We start from the raw sequence: 17,085 nt of genomic DNA, 5'->3' as shown, positions 1-17,085 counted from the left end.
TGAGGCCATGGATGGGCTGGGATTGTGCTGTTTTTTGTGGTTTTTTCGTTTTTCTGGGGCTGCTGGTGTGGCCTTTTGCCCAGGGGTAGTGGTGCATGGACTGAGTGTGCCTGTAGTGTGGTCTCACTCTCTTTAATGTAAACATCCTGGATGGCATTGGATTGTGGTGATTTGTGGGTGTTTTTCTGTTTTTTTGGGGTGTACTGTTGATGTGGACTGGCTTGGGGTGTAAGGGGGGGCCATTTTGAAGAGAGGCAGTGTCTGAGGCCTGCACTTATTTTGCCTACTTTTCATCCATTATGCCCAGGGGTAGTGAGTGTTGCATGGGCCTAGTCTTTCTGTGGGGTGTCTTCTTGAATTTAAACACCATTGAGGCCATGGATGGGCTGGGATTGTGCTGATTTTATTGTTTTTTGTCGTTTTTTTGGGGCTGCTGGTGGGGCCCTTTGCCCAGGGGTGGTGAGTGTTGCATGGGCCTAGTCTTTCTGTGGGGTGTCCTCTTGAATTTAAACACCATTGAGGTCATGGATGGGCTGGGATTGTGCTGTTTTTTGTGGTTTTTGTCGTTTTTTGGGGGCTGCTGGTGTGGCCTTTTGCCCAGGGGTAGTGGTGCATGGACTGAGTGTGCCTGTAGTGTGGTCTCACTCTCTTTAATGTAAACATCCTGGATGGCATTGGATTGTGGTGATGATTTGTGGGTGTTTTTCTGTTTTTTTGGGGTGTACTGTTGATGTGGACTGGCTTGGGGTGTAAGGGGGGGGCATTTTGAAGAGAGGCAGTGTCTGAGGCCTGCACTTATTTTGCCTACTTTTCATCCATTATGCCCAGGGGTAGTGAGTGTTGCATGGGCCTAGTCTTTCTGTGGGGTGTCTTCTTGAATTTAAACACCATTGAGGCCATGGATGGGCTGGGATTGTGCTGTTTTTTGTGGTTTTTGTCGTTTTTTTGGGGCTGCTGGTGTGGCCTTTTGCCCAGGGGTAGTGGTGCATGGACTGAGTGTGCCTGTGGGGTCTCACTCTCTTTAATGTAAACATCCTGGATGGCATTGGATTGTGGTGATTTTTGGGTGTTTTTCTGTTTTTTTGGGGTGTACTGTTGATGTGGACTGGCCATGTGGGTGGTGGTGGTGGTGGCCATCTTGAGTGCTGGCTGGTACAGGCAACATGTGCTTGGGGTGCAAGGGGCCATTTTGAAGAGAGGCAGTGTCTGAGGCCTGCACTTATTTAGCCTACTTTTCATCCATTATCCCCAGGGGTAGTGACTCAGTGTTGCATGGGCCTAGTCTTTCTGTGTGGTGTCTTGAATGTAAACATCATGGATGGCATGGGATTGTGCTTATTTTTCTGTGTTTTTCCATTTTTTGGGGTGTATAACTGAACTGATGTTCCTGTCTTCCATTGCTTTTAGGTGCACAAGACTCTAGAGAACCACCAGTGCCAGGAAGAAGTCCTGCAGCGGTGTGTGTGTGCAGCATAACGTCACGCGACGTCACGTCTGGACACAGACAACTCTGCAACTCGTGCAACTGCTGCCTGCTGTTCTGAAGAAGATGGCCCCAAAAAAAAGTTACCCGTAGCTCCTCTAGCAAGAATGTTGCCAGTAAGGAGCAGAAGAAGCAAGTTACCAAGGAGACTGGTGTGCCGGCCGCCCCTTTTTTTGGGAGTAAAAAAAAAAGTATGCCTGCAGCAGCAGCGGGATCTGCTGGGGACCAAGCTGGGAGCAGCACCCCCGCTCCATTGGGCTCAGTGCCACCACCACCACCACGCCAACTTAAGTCCAAGCCCTTCAGTGCTGCAGAGGCACTTAGTCTAGTTGTTCAATCACCATCGACCAGTGATGTTGGCTCATCGCAAGAAAGTAGCAGCAATGTCCCTCAATCAACACAGGTTGTTGTAACTCATCTGACGAGTGTTGAACAACCACAGCCGCAACAAAAACCACATGTGCAAGTACAAGCCCAAGTACATGTGGAAGGAGAGGCAGCGCAAGGAGATGCGCAAGCAGAGGTGCATGGAGGGTCACAAGTGGCCACAATAGTTGTTCCTCCCGAAGTAGGGGCACATCAGGAAATCGACAATCAAGGCGAGGTATCATTTGAGGAAGACACTCCTCCTGATGATCATTCATTGTCTTCCACACCCCTAGCAAGGAAGAGATCAAGGGTGGTGTCTACATCTTCTTCAAGCACACCTCCTTCTGATGATACGGATCAAAATTGGGAACCAGCACCACTGCCGTCTGAGAGTGAGGCACATGATCTGACAAAGGTAGTTAAGCGTAAAAGGAAGCTCGTCCAAAGTCTCAGAGTTATGGAGTGTGATGATGAGGCTCCAGAAGAAGTGGCGGATACTGCTGCTGATGAAGACTCTGACAACGACGACCCAGTCATCATAAAGGTCACTGCAGCCCCAGCGGGCATGCAGCAAACAGACATTTTGACCCTAGCCCGAAAAGCTGCTGAGCGTGATGATAATGATGTTGTCGACGAGGAGGCAGTGGAAACACCACAATCATTGGAGTTAAGTACACCAACTCGTGCCGCTTCCATATTTCTTTCTCACAAGAAGGGACCTCCATCCACCTCGACCTTAATTAGTGGCGGTGAAAGTGCACAACGTACAAAAGTTGGGCAATCCAGATCCTCCACTTCATCTGGCATTAGCAGCATGACCACCACCACCAGTATCGCCGCCTCCTCCAGGCCCCACAGACACTTCAAGTCACCAGTTTGGGACTTCTTTACTGTTTGCCCAAAAAGGGAAAAGTTCGCCATTTGTACCCTTTGTAAGCTTGCAGTTAGTCGTGGTAAGTCAGGTACCAACTATGGTACCGGAGGCCAGAGAGGTCATCTTGAGAGACAGCACACTGTCCTATGGTTTGCGCACCTAAATGCGATCAAGGAGGCCCGAATTGGAAGTCAAGAAAACGTTGATGTTGCATCTGATGATGACAAGGAGGAAGAAGACGTGTCAAACACTTCACTTACACCCAGTACCCCTGTCAGCAGCACACCCCATGTGAGGCACACTAAGAGTGTTGGAGCGAGTGAGACACCAACGCGCCAAAGTTCACCAGCGAGCATAATTAAGTCAATGAAGTCATTATCATCCTGTAAATGCTTGGTCCAGGGCAACATTAGAACCATGTTTTCTTCAGACGCGCCATATGAACGCAACCACCCACTGACGCGTCTGTATAACACTAAGCTGGCTAAAATGTTAGCTGTGGACCTTCTCCCTTTTACTTTTGTAGAAGCGGTAGGTTTTCTAGAATTAGTGGCAACGCTCTGCCCTAAATGGAAGGTTCCTAGCCGGTTCTATTTTGCCAGAGTTGCGGTTCCAGCACTACATGAAGATGTGCTGGAGGCGATTGGGGCAGCTTTGCAGAAGAGTGCTGTTCACACAATACATCTGACAACAGACATGTGGACCAGTGGCGCAGGCGCTGATTACATGTGCATCACTGCACACTGGGTCTCTTTTTCAGGGGTTAAAGCAAAGCTAAACGCAGGTGTTGACCCGGACCAAGTTTTTAAAGCTGCTCGGAAACATGCAACACTAGCCATGTTTGGCTTGGAGAAAAGTCACACAGCACGAAACATTTTGGACGAGTTTAACAAAAAGGTCTTTCACTGGCTGTCCCCAAAAAAACGCCAGATTGGTTATGTTTCCACGGATAATGGCGCCAATGTAGTTAAGGCCATGGCGCTGGGTCACTATTTCAGAGTGCCGTGTTTAGCGCACTGTATCAACCTGGTAGTTCAAAAATTCTTGAGTGATAAAGACAGTCCAGCGTGCGAGGTAATGGCCACCTGCCGCAACATGTGCAACCATTTCAGCCATTCTTTTAAGGCCCGGAAGCATCTGAGGAGCCTGCTACTTGAACGTCGAATGCCAGTGAAAGCACTCATCCAGGAGGTGGCAACACGTTGGAACTCAACCTTCTACATGCTTGAGCGTCTGTATGAGCAGTATACGGTACTAGATCACTATTTCTTAAAAGAGGGTACAGCTCAGAAGGACCTGCGGATGGGTGCGGCGCAATGGGACATAGTTAAAAGCCTGACAGACATGCTTCGTCCTTTTGAGTTCTTCACGCGTGCAGTCAGCCAGGAGGACTGTAATTTGGGAAAAGCTATCCCATTGTTGTGCATGCTGGAGCACCAACTGAAGGCGGTGTCTTCTGAGTTAGAAAAAGATGAAAAAAACAAAGACCCTTTTCTTTTGTCGGAGAAATTATTAGAGTGCCTACGTGGTGATGAACGTCTTAAAAAGGTCAACTCAGAACAGCATTACATTTGTGCTACTATTCTGGATCCACGCTTCTAAAAGGCGCTGGCAGGCCAAGCATTCTTTCCTTTTGCTGATGAAGATGTTAAAAAGTACAAACGTTGGCTAGCCTGGTCAGCCAAGAGGTTTGAAAAAGAATGGCAGGATATTGAAGGAGAAGGCAGTACATCAGCATCAGCAGGCCATCCCCAGTCAAAAGAATCCACTTCTGCACCTGTGGCTGTGGCACAAGTGACCTCTCAGCCGTTAAAGACACCGGCAACCGGATCATCTGCACCACACACAAGAGTAACAGTGGCTGCTGAAGCGGATTGGCTAACTTTGCTTGGGTATGGTTCTCAAAAAAAGGTCACAGGCACAGCAAAAAGTAAGCAAAGTGGAGGAACCATTGAGGACCTTGAGTCGATGGTGCAGGACTATCTGAATGACTCAACAGAGGTCTTTCTTAATGATGAGCCATTGCAGTATTGGCATGGGAAAAAACAATTGTGTCCACAGCTCTCCAACCTGGCTATAAACTATTTGTCTTGCCCACTCGCAAGTGTGTCTTCTGAACGTGTTTTCAGTGCTGCTGGTGGCATTGTAACTCCCAAACGGAGCCGCCTCTTGCCCAAAAATGTGGAGAGGCTAACAATGATAAAGATGAATCAGCACCTCATACCACCAGATTACAAAGTACGAGAAAGCACGCCGCATGAAGACGAGGAGGACGGCAACGTAGATGAGAGGATTTGTTCTCTGTTCGGTGACGCTGACCTCATCCTGCCTGAATTCGCAGAGTATGATGACGAAATCTTCTTCTTATTCCCTGACACCGAGCCCTGAAAATGAGACAATGAATCAATAACTTTCTTTTTCGTCCTTATTCACTTTTATTCCTGTGTGTCTGTCTTTCTTTGTTTTGCACAGTTAATTTAATTCAAACTTTAATCACCTAATCCCAAAAACAAGCCCATCAGCAGAACTGTCTTCACTTGTTTGCTTATTGATTTGAAGGTGCCGCAGTCTACATTCCTCAGGTTCACAAGTTCAGAAGAACATGCTCCTCTATCCTCCTCCTCCTATTTCCCTCAAAGCAGAGGGCTGGGGGTGTTCTACTTCTTTGCGGGTGAGTTGACGGCTCTGGGCCCATTGCTGTGAAGCTCTAATAACGGATAAAAGTGTTTTGGACAAAATATGAGGCGGAAATTTCTTGCCGTTTTTGCTGACTTGCTCGCCTTTGAGGTGCTCTTTGGCGGGGTTCCGGGTGTTTGTGGGTGAGTTTTATGGTCTGGGAGCACTGCTGCGACAGTCTAATCTTGATTGCATTTGCTTTTCAGGAAATCCGTGGTGGAAAACAGGAGTTATGATGATGACCTAGCTGCACAGCGCGTTTGGACCGAAGGCCGAGACATATTGTAAGTATGAGATTTTACTTTTTGGCTGTTTGGGGGTGTTGTCGCGTGCTTTTTTGCGGGTGGGTTGGCGGGTCTCTTGGGGCATTCCTGGGAAGGTCTAATACCGGATAGAAGTGGTTTGGACAAAATCCATAAGGAAAAGCCTTTTTTTTGCTATTTCTTCTGACATCTTGCTCAATGTAGCGTTTTGGGGGGCTTCCTGGTGTTTGTGGGTGGGTTGCGGGGTCTCTGTCGAAGCACTGCTGCGACAGTCTAATCTTGATTGCATTTGCTTTTCAGGAAACCCGTGGTGGAAAACAGGAGTTATGATGAATGATGACCTAGCTGCACAGCGCGTTTGGACCGAAGGTCGAGAGATATTGTAAGTATGAGATTTTGCTTTTTGGCTGTTTGGGGGTGTTGTCGCGTGCTTTTTTGCAGGTGCGTTGGCGGGTCTCTTGGGGCATTCCTGGGAAGGTCTAATACCGGATAGAAGTGTTTAGGACAAAATCCATAAGGAAAAGCCTTTTTTTTGCTATTTCTTCTGACATCTTGCTCAATGTAGCGTTTTGGGGGGCTTCCTGGTGTTTGTGGGTGGGTTGCGGGGTCTCTGTCGAAGCACTGCTGCGACAGTCTAATCTTGATTGCATTTGCTTTTCAGGAAACCCGTGGTGGAAAACAGGAGTTATGATGAATGATGACCAACTGCACAGCGCGTTTGGACCGAAGGTCGAGAGATATTGTAAGTATGAGATTTTGCTTTTTGGCTGTTTGGGGGTGTTGTCGCGTGCTTTTTTGCGGGTGCGTTGGCGGGTCTCTTGGGGCATTCCTGTGAAGGTCTAATACCGGATAGAAGTGTTTAGGACAAAATCCTTAAGGAAAAGCCTTTTTTTTGCTATTTCTTCTGACATCTTGCTCAATGTAGCGTTTTGGGGGGCTTCCTGGTGTTTGTGGGTGGGTTGCGGGGTCTCTGTCGAAGCACTGCTGCGACAGTCTAATCTTGATTGCATTTACTTTTCAGGAAACCCGTGGGGGAAAACAGGAGTTATGATGATGACCTAGCTGCACAGCGCGTTTGGACCGAAGGTCGAGAGATATTGTAAGTATGAGATTTTGCTTTTTGGCTGTTTGGGGGTGTTGTCGCGTGCTTTTTTGCGGGTGGGGTGGCGGGTCTCTTGGGGCATTCCTGGGAAGGTCTAATACCGGATAGAAGTGTTTAGGACAAAATCCATAAGGAAAAACCTTTTGCCACTTTTTGTAACTTAGGGTTCGTTAGGGTTAGCCCTAGCAGCAGGATTGCATGTGTTTCAGGGTGTTCTATTGCAACTCAGTTCTGGGGTGTTAGAGCACTCTTGGAGCGATGCTGGCTATGGATACTTTTGCGTACTTGCAAGTGGTTTGAATACAATCCACGGTGGGTAAGGGTGTATTTGGGCCTAATTTTACTTTCAAAGTACGTTTTGTCACCATTTTTCTGCTAGGCCTCGTTTTTTGAGATCTGATTGGGGGTCTTCTACATTTTTGCGACTGGCTTTAGTAAGGGTCTTGGTGGGAGCATTGCTGAGAAGGTCAAATTTTGTTCTAAAACACAGTTTACAGTACACCTAGCTTGAGGGGAAAGATCCGCTAAATTATTTTGGCCATACTTATTTATCCTTAAAAAGGTGACTCAGACAGAGTACGCAATTTCAAAAATATTGTACTGACTATTAGGGAAATCAAAGTGTGACTTTTTGCACCACACTGCGTACATACCTTATATTTATTTATCAGTGGTATTGTAATAGCACTTCCTGTTTTCCGTTCAATAATTACAGGCCGGGTTTCAGTCAACATCCGGCAGGCAGTGGACAGGGTGTCTTCTGTCAGTGGTCACCAACATTGATGGACGAAGCGTCAGCTGGAATGGAAGAGTGCCGCTAATAAGAGGAATTGTTTGCTGCATGCAACTTACTTACCAAATTCAACAGGACAACTCCAACAACATACAGAATACAGATACAGTATCCATTGTTTTCTTCTATGAGTGTGACTGCATGTGGTTAGCTTTAGTTTGTACCCAAAGATTTCTTTATCTTCAATTATTGTTTGTCCATGCTGTGCGCTTTTTTTCTTCTCTCAACAAAACCTACCCAAAAAGAAACCCCCATTCCCATCCATTTTCCAAACCCTAACCCTCTTCCCCCGGGCTGTGTGGTTTTGCTTGATGTCTGACTAAATGACATCAATAATTCCACACACTTACTGGGGAGGATAAGGTCATAGCAACAGGCTGGTGAAGGAATACGAGGATATATTCTAGACTTACTCAGCTTCAGTACTATTTCTTGTAGTAGTAGGAGCCAATGTCAAATAAAATCAACGCAAGTACTAGTTATACTTGCAATACTTTACCATTTGTTAGGCTACATTGTGGCACTGTTCTAGTGTACTGTCACCTGCTATATTCTCGAGCGTACCGTAACCGTTGTAATGCTACAGTAAGGACAAACCAGGTTTCGTTTTCTTTTTTTCCATAGGCATGCAACTGCCACTGTGTCACACCACTAGTACCACCGCAATGAGGAAATTTCATCCGCCCAGGATTGCCAACCTTAATCCCCATTTCACGTGGAGCCAGCCCTGGGCCTAGCCCTAATTTCTAACACAAATTACAGGTAAGATAAGCGTTTGTTGGGAGGTAGTATAATGGAGTATTAGGACTAGACGAGAGATTGACGGTAGTACTACTAAAGTCCTAGGACTCTTCAGGAAAACAAACTTACTGTTACACCCCCACCCACCAGACTGAAAAGCAGTAAAAACCAGGTATGGTCAGATAAAGTTTAAAAAAGTATATTTATGTAGCCCTAACAAAATAATCTCCCTCAAGACCCTCCCTAACCCCAACGATTGTCTTTGAAAAGTCCCAAAAAGCACCCAACTCCCAAATCCCACCCCCCAAAAGTCTCTAAAAAAAGGGCAAGGGACACTCCACTACTGGAGGGTGCTGGTGAATTTTGAGGCCAGGGCATCATACTCCTTGCGGAGGGTGGCATGCTCGAAGCGGAGGCCCTCCACCAAGTTCTTGTACCTATGGACCTCCTGCTCCAGGTAGGACATTCTCACTCCTAGGCGGCGATGGCGTGCCTTGCAGCTCCTGTGGGGGGCAGCTGGTCTTTTTGCTGCTTGGCGGTGGCGGTTGGCTTTGTTAGCCCGGCTCCGTACCGCTGGAGCACTGCGCTGGCTGGCAGCCCATGGGGTCACGGAGGAGGATGCAGCTGTCCCAGTCGAGGATGTTGTGGTTGCACCGGTCGACTGCGTGTCCTCCGACTCCTCCAGGGCCACCAGCCGCCGATATTCCGCGACAGTGGCATCCAGCCTCCGTTGCCGGGCCATTCGAGCCTGCTCCCTCCGTGATGTCGATTTGGAAGGAGCAACTATATGAAGAAAGAAAGACATAGTCTGTAACTAATGCTCCTTAACATTAATAACACAAAGTGATTGAGCCGAAAGTTGTGTCACAGTACAAGTAGCAAATTGAAAGCACAGTACATAACTATTGAGGACAGTATCTATCTAACCTCCCACTTCTGCATCCTTGCTCTAACATTAGTGGTAGTTTAATGAACAAATTCTACGACCACTATGGACTTCCATTACAGTCGACTATGACAGTACACCAGTCTTATTCTTCTTCTTCTCTCTTGTTTCTGAAAATTGGTACGTTATCTTATGCAAGCCGGCAGAATGCCAGCGCAGTGAACTTGCACCCGAGAAAAACAGACGCACACCATGATGAGTGAGACAGACTTGCGTTACTGTACCGGTCCAGTACATGCAGGTGGTGAAGCTATTACTTTTCTATTACGGGTGGCACTGCGAATACTCTGTTACAAGGGCTACTGCTTAATTAATTTACCTTTCACCCTACAGTGCAAATGAGTACTAGAAAAGGAAAATGAAGAAGCTAAATAATTAGATTTTCTATCACTTTACATGGGATGTATTTGATGACATATGGGATGACTTTAGGTGCTTTGCTTATTATTGAGTGAACAGTGATACACCCACACATGAATGACGTACTACTACTAAACTAAAGTTATTAAGAGAGGTACGGAGTGTCCACCGTAATAACCGGATATATGCTGTGCTTGCAGTTGCAATACAAACTATTGCTACTATTCATGGTAGTATTGGACAAATTTACAATTTCTTTTCCTTGCCTTCCCTACACTGGAACGGACGTGCGGGTGCGGTGTTACATGCTCTTCAAGGTAACACTTAGTTCATCCAGTGACCATCTACTCTCTCTAGATACACATGTGCTATCTAAGAGTCAGATAATTCCATGCTCCAGGCATCCATCCATTCAAAGTATATGCACACATACAGTTTATGTTTCACCCACCCAGGCTGTTGTCCTTCCACCCATCCTTGCTTCATCATTGACCCAGCCATGCACCATACCATATTCTTTCCTTCCCAGCCACCTCGGGGGCCAAGCAAACACATATCATTCTTCTTTGCCAGCCATCATAAAATTTCTCGTCCTTCCACACTTACTTACACCCTTCTTTCGCTTTTCGAATATATAGCTTACCTGTGCCCGCCACCACCGTGTCAACCCTCACAGGCACATTGGTGTCGTCCGGCACTCGCACTGCCTCCTCCCCAGAAGTGTTGTCCTCCTCATCCACCACCTCCGTGCTGGCCCCGCCACCAGATGTTCCACCTACAAAGTACATTTAAGAATGTTAGAATACACCACTCACTACTATATAATATTTGGTCTAGGAGGAATAAAGAAAGTTAAAAAAAACAAAATACAATGTAATAATTTGGAACTGTATACTCTACAGTAAAAATGTCCCTTTTTCCAGGGAAGGCTGTTGTCTTGCTGCACTTTTTGGCACAACTGATGAATGCTTGCTTTTTATTTTTAACACACAACACTTTTTCTCCTAACAGAAGCTTGACTTCTAAGAACACGATCAGGGTCAAGCTCAAGTTCAAACCAGGTGAGAGCTCAGCTCGACCACAAGAAATGTGTCCAATTAATCGTTAGCACTAAGCACTTTTCCATTTTCAGTTAAACGGTTACTTTTATGACAAAGTTGATTTTAATAAATGTGTTTAGTTTTAATAAAGCTTTTAAACTTAAATAGACTCTGTGGTTTTTGGTCCTCCAGACTAGAGTGGATGAGCTAAAGGTTTTGGAATTTTTGCAAGCATGAGTGCCTCTGACACTTCTTGACTGTGACTCCGTACTCTTGCCCTGCGTAGGATAATCTAATGATCATTGGGGATCAATCATCGGTGACTTAGGGAGCTAAATGACTCTGCCACACTATCTAGTCAGTAAGGAGATTGGGGGTTCTTCAAAGTCTGATATCACTGAGGTATGTGGAAATAAAGCCTACCTGCGCCTATTATAATTGATAAACAATGCACTATTTAGTGTTCATAGTTCGGTTTGTGCAGATTTGTCCCTGCAACAGTAGTAGAATGGATTGACCTCCTATCCAAAACAAAAGTAAAGTAGTATCTTATTCTTTCTTGGTGGTCATTCACCTTTTTGTTGTTGGCAATTGTCAAAGCATAAACATTTAGAAGACTTGAAAAGACATTATGGACAATCCCAGAGGACTGCACTCAGTGCATAGAGCTATTGCTGACTAGAATGGGAGTCCAATGGAATTGCCAAATGTGCAATCTTAGTTAGCTACACACACAGACTAATAAGAATAATCTAGTAATACCACAGGGAGTCATAGTCGAGGCAGGATAAGAATTTAGATCCAGTCTACAAGAAGATCAAAGACGTTTTAGAAAAAATCGAATGAGGAACGCTAGGAAAAAATAGGTACTCTTTATTAAAATTAAAACTTACTGGGGCCAGCAAAGGAGCCCTCGCCTGCCCGATCCTGGCCTGCATCCTCCTGAACAGCACCCTCCTCCTGTGTCCTCTTGCCCTTGGGGGGAGCTGATGTACAACATGAAAGAAAGAAAGACCAGAAAACATGGATGAGATTTGTCAACCAAATCAAACATTTCAAAAGAACTATAACAAAATATTTTTGAGAAATAGCAAATAGATAGACAACTATTCCACGGGATATATTGACCTATCTCATGTGGTATACTACGTTATTCGTATTGCCTGATTTGCGGACCGTTGACTTTCAAAGTTCCTATGTAACTCAATAAACAGACTACTAAAAAGGTTTGCCTAGGCCTGGCAGGCAGCAGTCCGCAGCACGCAAAGTGACAGACAAAGTCCATCCTGCTTGCAGATCAGTGAATACTCAAACTATCAATCCACCGACCACCACCACTATTTCTTCTTATAGCCATGTGTCTAAAGGAAGGACTGGACTTCAGTCTGTTGGGGCTGATTTAGAAGTCCCTTGCGGCTCATTTTCCTCCATTGTTGCGTGACTTTTGTGACGCAGCGGCAGAACAAAAGAGTCGCCATGGTGCGACGTATATATTAAAAAAAAATGCATATGGGAGATGCATCACGTTGTAAACCCTGCACCATCAGGGGGCGTTCCGGCGCAAGGGAGGGCGTTCCTGCGCAGGAACGAATCCTAAAAGTGGGTGAGGGACATCTACAAGGTCAATGATGCGTGACTCAAACCCTGCGCCTTCTTGAAGCCGACGTACGGCTTGATGCAGCATTGGGGAGATAGGGCACCCCAGAGCATTGCTGGAGCTGCGCCATCGTTGGCATGCAACTCCAGCAATGCGCCGCCTTTACGCCACAGATGCGTAAGGCTTCTGTGACGTTTTGGGCCAATGGGTGGTGGTGGCATGGCGCACAATTACTGCCGCATCCCTGCTACTTTGCAGGGATGCGCCGGTAATTGAAAATATGACCCTTAGTGTCTAGCATTACGCAGTTCTTTACACTACACTCATACATAATTTCTCAGGCCAATGAAATGAACACAAAATACAAAACAAATAGGCATAGTAGCAAGCAAGGCTACTGAGAAGGAGAGCAGTGCACCTGAAATGCATAGAAGATTTTGAAATATAATTTACCTAATGTAATCGGCAGCATTATTGCTCTTGGTAAAGAACAAAGATTTGCAAATAACAGAGCCGGATAAAACAGATTAGTGATGAAATAGCTAGAAATGGCTACTACTACTCACCAAGCCCGGGGACCTCTACGCCGAGCGCGTCCAGCAAGTCCCGTTCCCGGTCCATGACATCCGTCCAGCGGTGGGTGGCCTGGTTATAGGTGCGCCGGACCCCAGAGAGCTTAAACATGGCCCGGCACACCTTCTCCCACCGCTTCCGGCGCTCCCGGATGCCATAGCCGGTTGCGATCTTGCCGCCTCCCAGGATCGTCTTGGGGAGGCGGCGCTGGACGTCGAAGATGAGTGCGGCCACCTCCTCCGCGCTAAAGATCTCCCACTTGTTCCCCCCTCAAACGCCCGCACGGGAGCCGGGCACGGGGTGCGGGACCCTTCCCCTTCTCAGGGTGCTTCCCGGCTACCTTTACCATGGTCTGGGCAGAAATGAGTTAAATAATAAAGAAGAAATATAATAGGGAAGAAGAAAATAAAAGAGTTAAAAAAAATAGTTTAAAATTAACAAAAAGTAGCAGAAAACACAAAAATATAGAGCTAGAAAAATAGAGGGATAGATAATAAGTAAAATAGATCAAATAAACTTCAAAAAAAGCAAAGGATGGCAGAGATTCAGAGAGGATACAGAAAGCATGCCCAGAACCATAGCAATGAATGAGAAACAAAATGGCCGCGCCCATTCACGACCGCGTGGGTAAGTTCGCGCGAGATTTTCCTCGCGATCACGCGCGAAATTGTACTAGCGAGCAGCACACTTTGCGAGATTACACATAGCGGCCGGAAACGGAATTACGTCACGCAAACAAGATGGCCGCGCCCGTGTACGACCGCTAGGGTAACTTCGCAAACGTATAGCTACAAGCGCCTTGCGAACACGCAAAAAATCACGCGAACATACACGCCGCAAAAAAAAAATTGTATTCGCACGCATTTGCGGCTTCCGAAATCGATCTCGCACGGATTCGCGCCCCGCAAATCGCGCGAAATTGCAGAAAAACGATTTTTGCTAAACTGAAAGCAATCAGCAGGTGCAAAAGTTCAAACTTAACATTAGTAACCATTCACTCTAGTGCTTCCTGAGGGGCCCCTCCAGAGTTCAGTTGCCTATTTGCAACTATTCCATGACCCTGCTATGACCCAAACAGCAGGCTCATAGAATAGCTACAAGTAGACCATAAAGGTCCTGTGAAAAAAAATTGCACTGCAACAGAAAGCAAATTACAGATAAGGAAGGAAGCAGGTGCCAGCCAGACTGGAAGTTTCAAAATTACTGACACATTAATCACCCCCAAATTAATTCATGGCAGTTGAAGAAGGGCAGGTGTGCTTGCTTTCACTGCAACAGAAAGCAAATTACAGATAAGGAAGGAAGCAGGTGCCAGCCAGACTGGAATTTTCAAAATCACTGACACATTAATCAACCCCAAATTAATTCATGGCAGTTGAAGCAGGGCAGGTGTGCTTGCTTTTTTTCACCCCCATAATCTACTGTGATAAACAAACCTAATGGGTGGCAGTGAGGATGTACCAGAGGGTGGCATGGGTGTACCAGAGGGTGGCAGTGGTGAAACAGAGGGTGCTGTGAACCTGTGATCATAAACCAGACGTAGAAACAACATAGTCGCGGCCGTTGCGAGCCGAAAAGTAAGTTCGCAATTGCGAAATGGTCCACAAATCCTCGCGAACGCTCGCCAACACAAAAAACGTAAAAATCCGCAAATCCGCGAGAGTTCGCGGATCTTGCGTATTGCGAATCCGTAAATACGCAAATTCGCGTACGCGAGATCCGCTAGATCCGCCCATGCTTACTGGCAACATTATAGTTGGTTACTTATTTGCCTGCCTCTCTATTCATTAGCTGTCCATTCCCTTTGTTTTCACTTTTTGTGTTTTCCTGGAATTTTCAGGTTGTGGGCAGTGTTCATTTCATAGTCCTTGTTTTGTTTGCCTTCTTGATTCTTCTTCTTTTGGATCTTCCCTTCTTCTAGCTTCAAGTCTGCAGTGTCTTTTAAAATCCAGTTATCTCAGATTCAACAACCCTCAACCTGGATGGTGAACCTGGTCAGGTCCTCAGACACACAAGCTTTGTGTGTTTTCCACTACTTACCCATCCCTGTCTCTCCACAGTGCGGTCTTTATAATACGACGTCCATACAATTACTTAACGCCCTGACCTACATGGAGGCTGAAACTGGCACAGTGAGCCTGCTCTTATGTCAAGATCTATGGAACCAGAGAAGTATTTAAGATAAAAATATGTTTTAGGGAAAGATTATTATTTTTCAGCCTCATCTTCTTCAATGGTGTGGGGCATTAGTTGTCTTAACTACTTCATGCAACAGGGAGGTGGGGTAGATGCTATCTTGCCCAAGTTTAAAGAGAATAAGCTCTCAGAAGTTGCTGTATATGGCCAAAGTCCCTGAACAGCTGGTTTGAGGGGAAGGATAAATGGGCACTGAAATTTGCCATCCATGGTTAGTTACACAAAGGATAATTCATGTCCTTACCATGCACTGCTGGTCATGTCACTCAAATTACATAATTGATGACATGACTCATGAGATCACATGTGATATCATCAGTGAAATGATCTATAATATCACTTTTGGAGCACGTATAATATGTGATTCAGATCAATTACAAATAATCAATAATTGGGAGAAAAAAAACTCACTGTACGCCTGGAAGAATGGCAAGATGGCAGAAGAATTTACTGTTAATAATGGGGAAAGGGTTTGCATGTTAGTGTCTGCTTTACACTGTAGTGCTTATATACACTATGTATTAGGCACAAATGGCCCCTGTGTTCCATGGATACAGTTAGATGACCAAATTAACTCAGTGGTGTGGACACTTCATACAGGGCAGAAGGCGCAAAAACGTGATTGAAGTATTTTTTACCTGCATAATATAGTTAAAGTAATTATGATCTGTTAGATATTAGCATGTATTATACACCAGGTAGAAGCACAGTTTGAGTGATCTTAGCATAGATAATAAGGTAAAAGGTACTGTTGAGTGTCTGGTCTGATAAAACACATTGGATCTATCAACTGTTAAACCATGGGAAGAATTTAATGCAGACATGAGTTAAACATGCATTTTCTCAAAAAGCTATTCATTGGGTTTATCATTCCTTGGGAGCTAGGAAGGTCCACACATTATATGACTTGAGGTTGGCATAGAAGGGATAGAGTAGAGTACTGTGCTTTAAATATTTGCCTGCTTGATACTTAGGGTATGCATTTCAGGCAATGCCTTTTGTCCAACCACAGGGGTGTAGCTTCGGGGGTGTTTTCTGATAAATAGTTGGGTACCACTGCTTTCAGTCGGGTGTGGTGAGGTGTCTGACGGATTTCACTAGGATTTTTACATACACACAGACAGAAACACACAAACACAATCTCTCCCTCCCTCTATTTTGAAGGTCCTCAAAAATGTTGGTTATTTAAAAAAAATATTGTATTTACTCCTACCAATCCGCATTCCTCTCCCTTTTCACTGCCCTGTAACCCCTCTTGTGTTCTGCTTGTCGTACAAAGTATTTTAAGATGATATGTTAGGGTCATTGTTGTAAAATCTGAAGCTCACCACCCCCCAATCTTACTGACCAAGCTACACTCCTGTCCAACACCCACAATCAATTGCCAAAGTCTGTGCATGGTGGGGGTTTGATACATCACAAATAAATATAAAGAGGTGCAATTTCTGAAAGCATCTTAAAAGTCACATTAAGTGTTTCAGGGGAGGAGCTGGTCTCATTCTCAAGTGCTAAATTTTTGCTTTCAAATATTTATCCTCAGGCTTATTGGTCCTGCAAATTTTCCTTCTAAGAAAATGACATAAATTCACTAAAGAAACATGTTTAAAAAATGTATGCTTCAGATACTGGAAACATTCAGATGTAGAAAAAATGTGGTCCTGTTGACCCAGCAACACCTAGCCATAACTCATGCCTTGTCCACATGAAAACCATAACATGTACCCAAATGGAATGTTCGTGGACTCACTGTATTTATATCAATAAACATGTGAACTTCATATCAAAATAAACAAACTTATACTTTATTCAGAGGGCTCCCATTGATAATGTCAATGGTAGGGGATATATTAATCTCTGGTGATGTGATCAACGTTATTTGTCATGGAATCTCTCATATCGTCTGGGAATATGTGAGGTTATGAGGAGTCTGCATGTAATATAATACAATTCAATATAATATATTGCAATGTAATATAATCATTAGTCAATGTCTTTGTTATATAGTTCTACAGCAAAAGGAGTGGAGCATCCATTGGCATCGTATAGATGTGGATCCAGAAGTAATGCTATAA

The sequence above is a fragment of the Lissotriton helveticus genome, chromosome 1_1, assembly GCF_964261635.1.
Source record: "Lissotriton helveticus chromosome 1_1, aLisHel1.1, whole genome shotgun sequence".
Taxonomy (NCBI): Eukaryota; Metazoa; Chordata; class Amphibia; order Caudata; family Salamandridae; genus Lissotriton; species Lissotriton helveticus.
The sequence above is the reverse complement of the archived record's forward strand: the minus strand, read 5'-3'. Positions refer to the sequence as shown.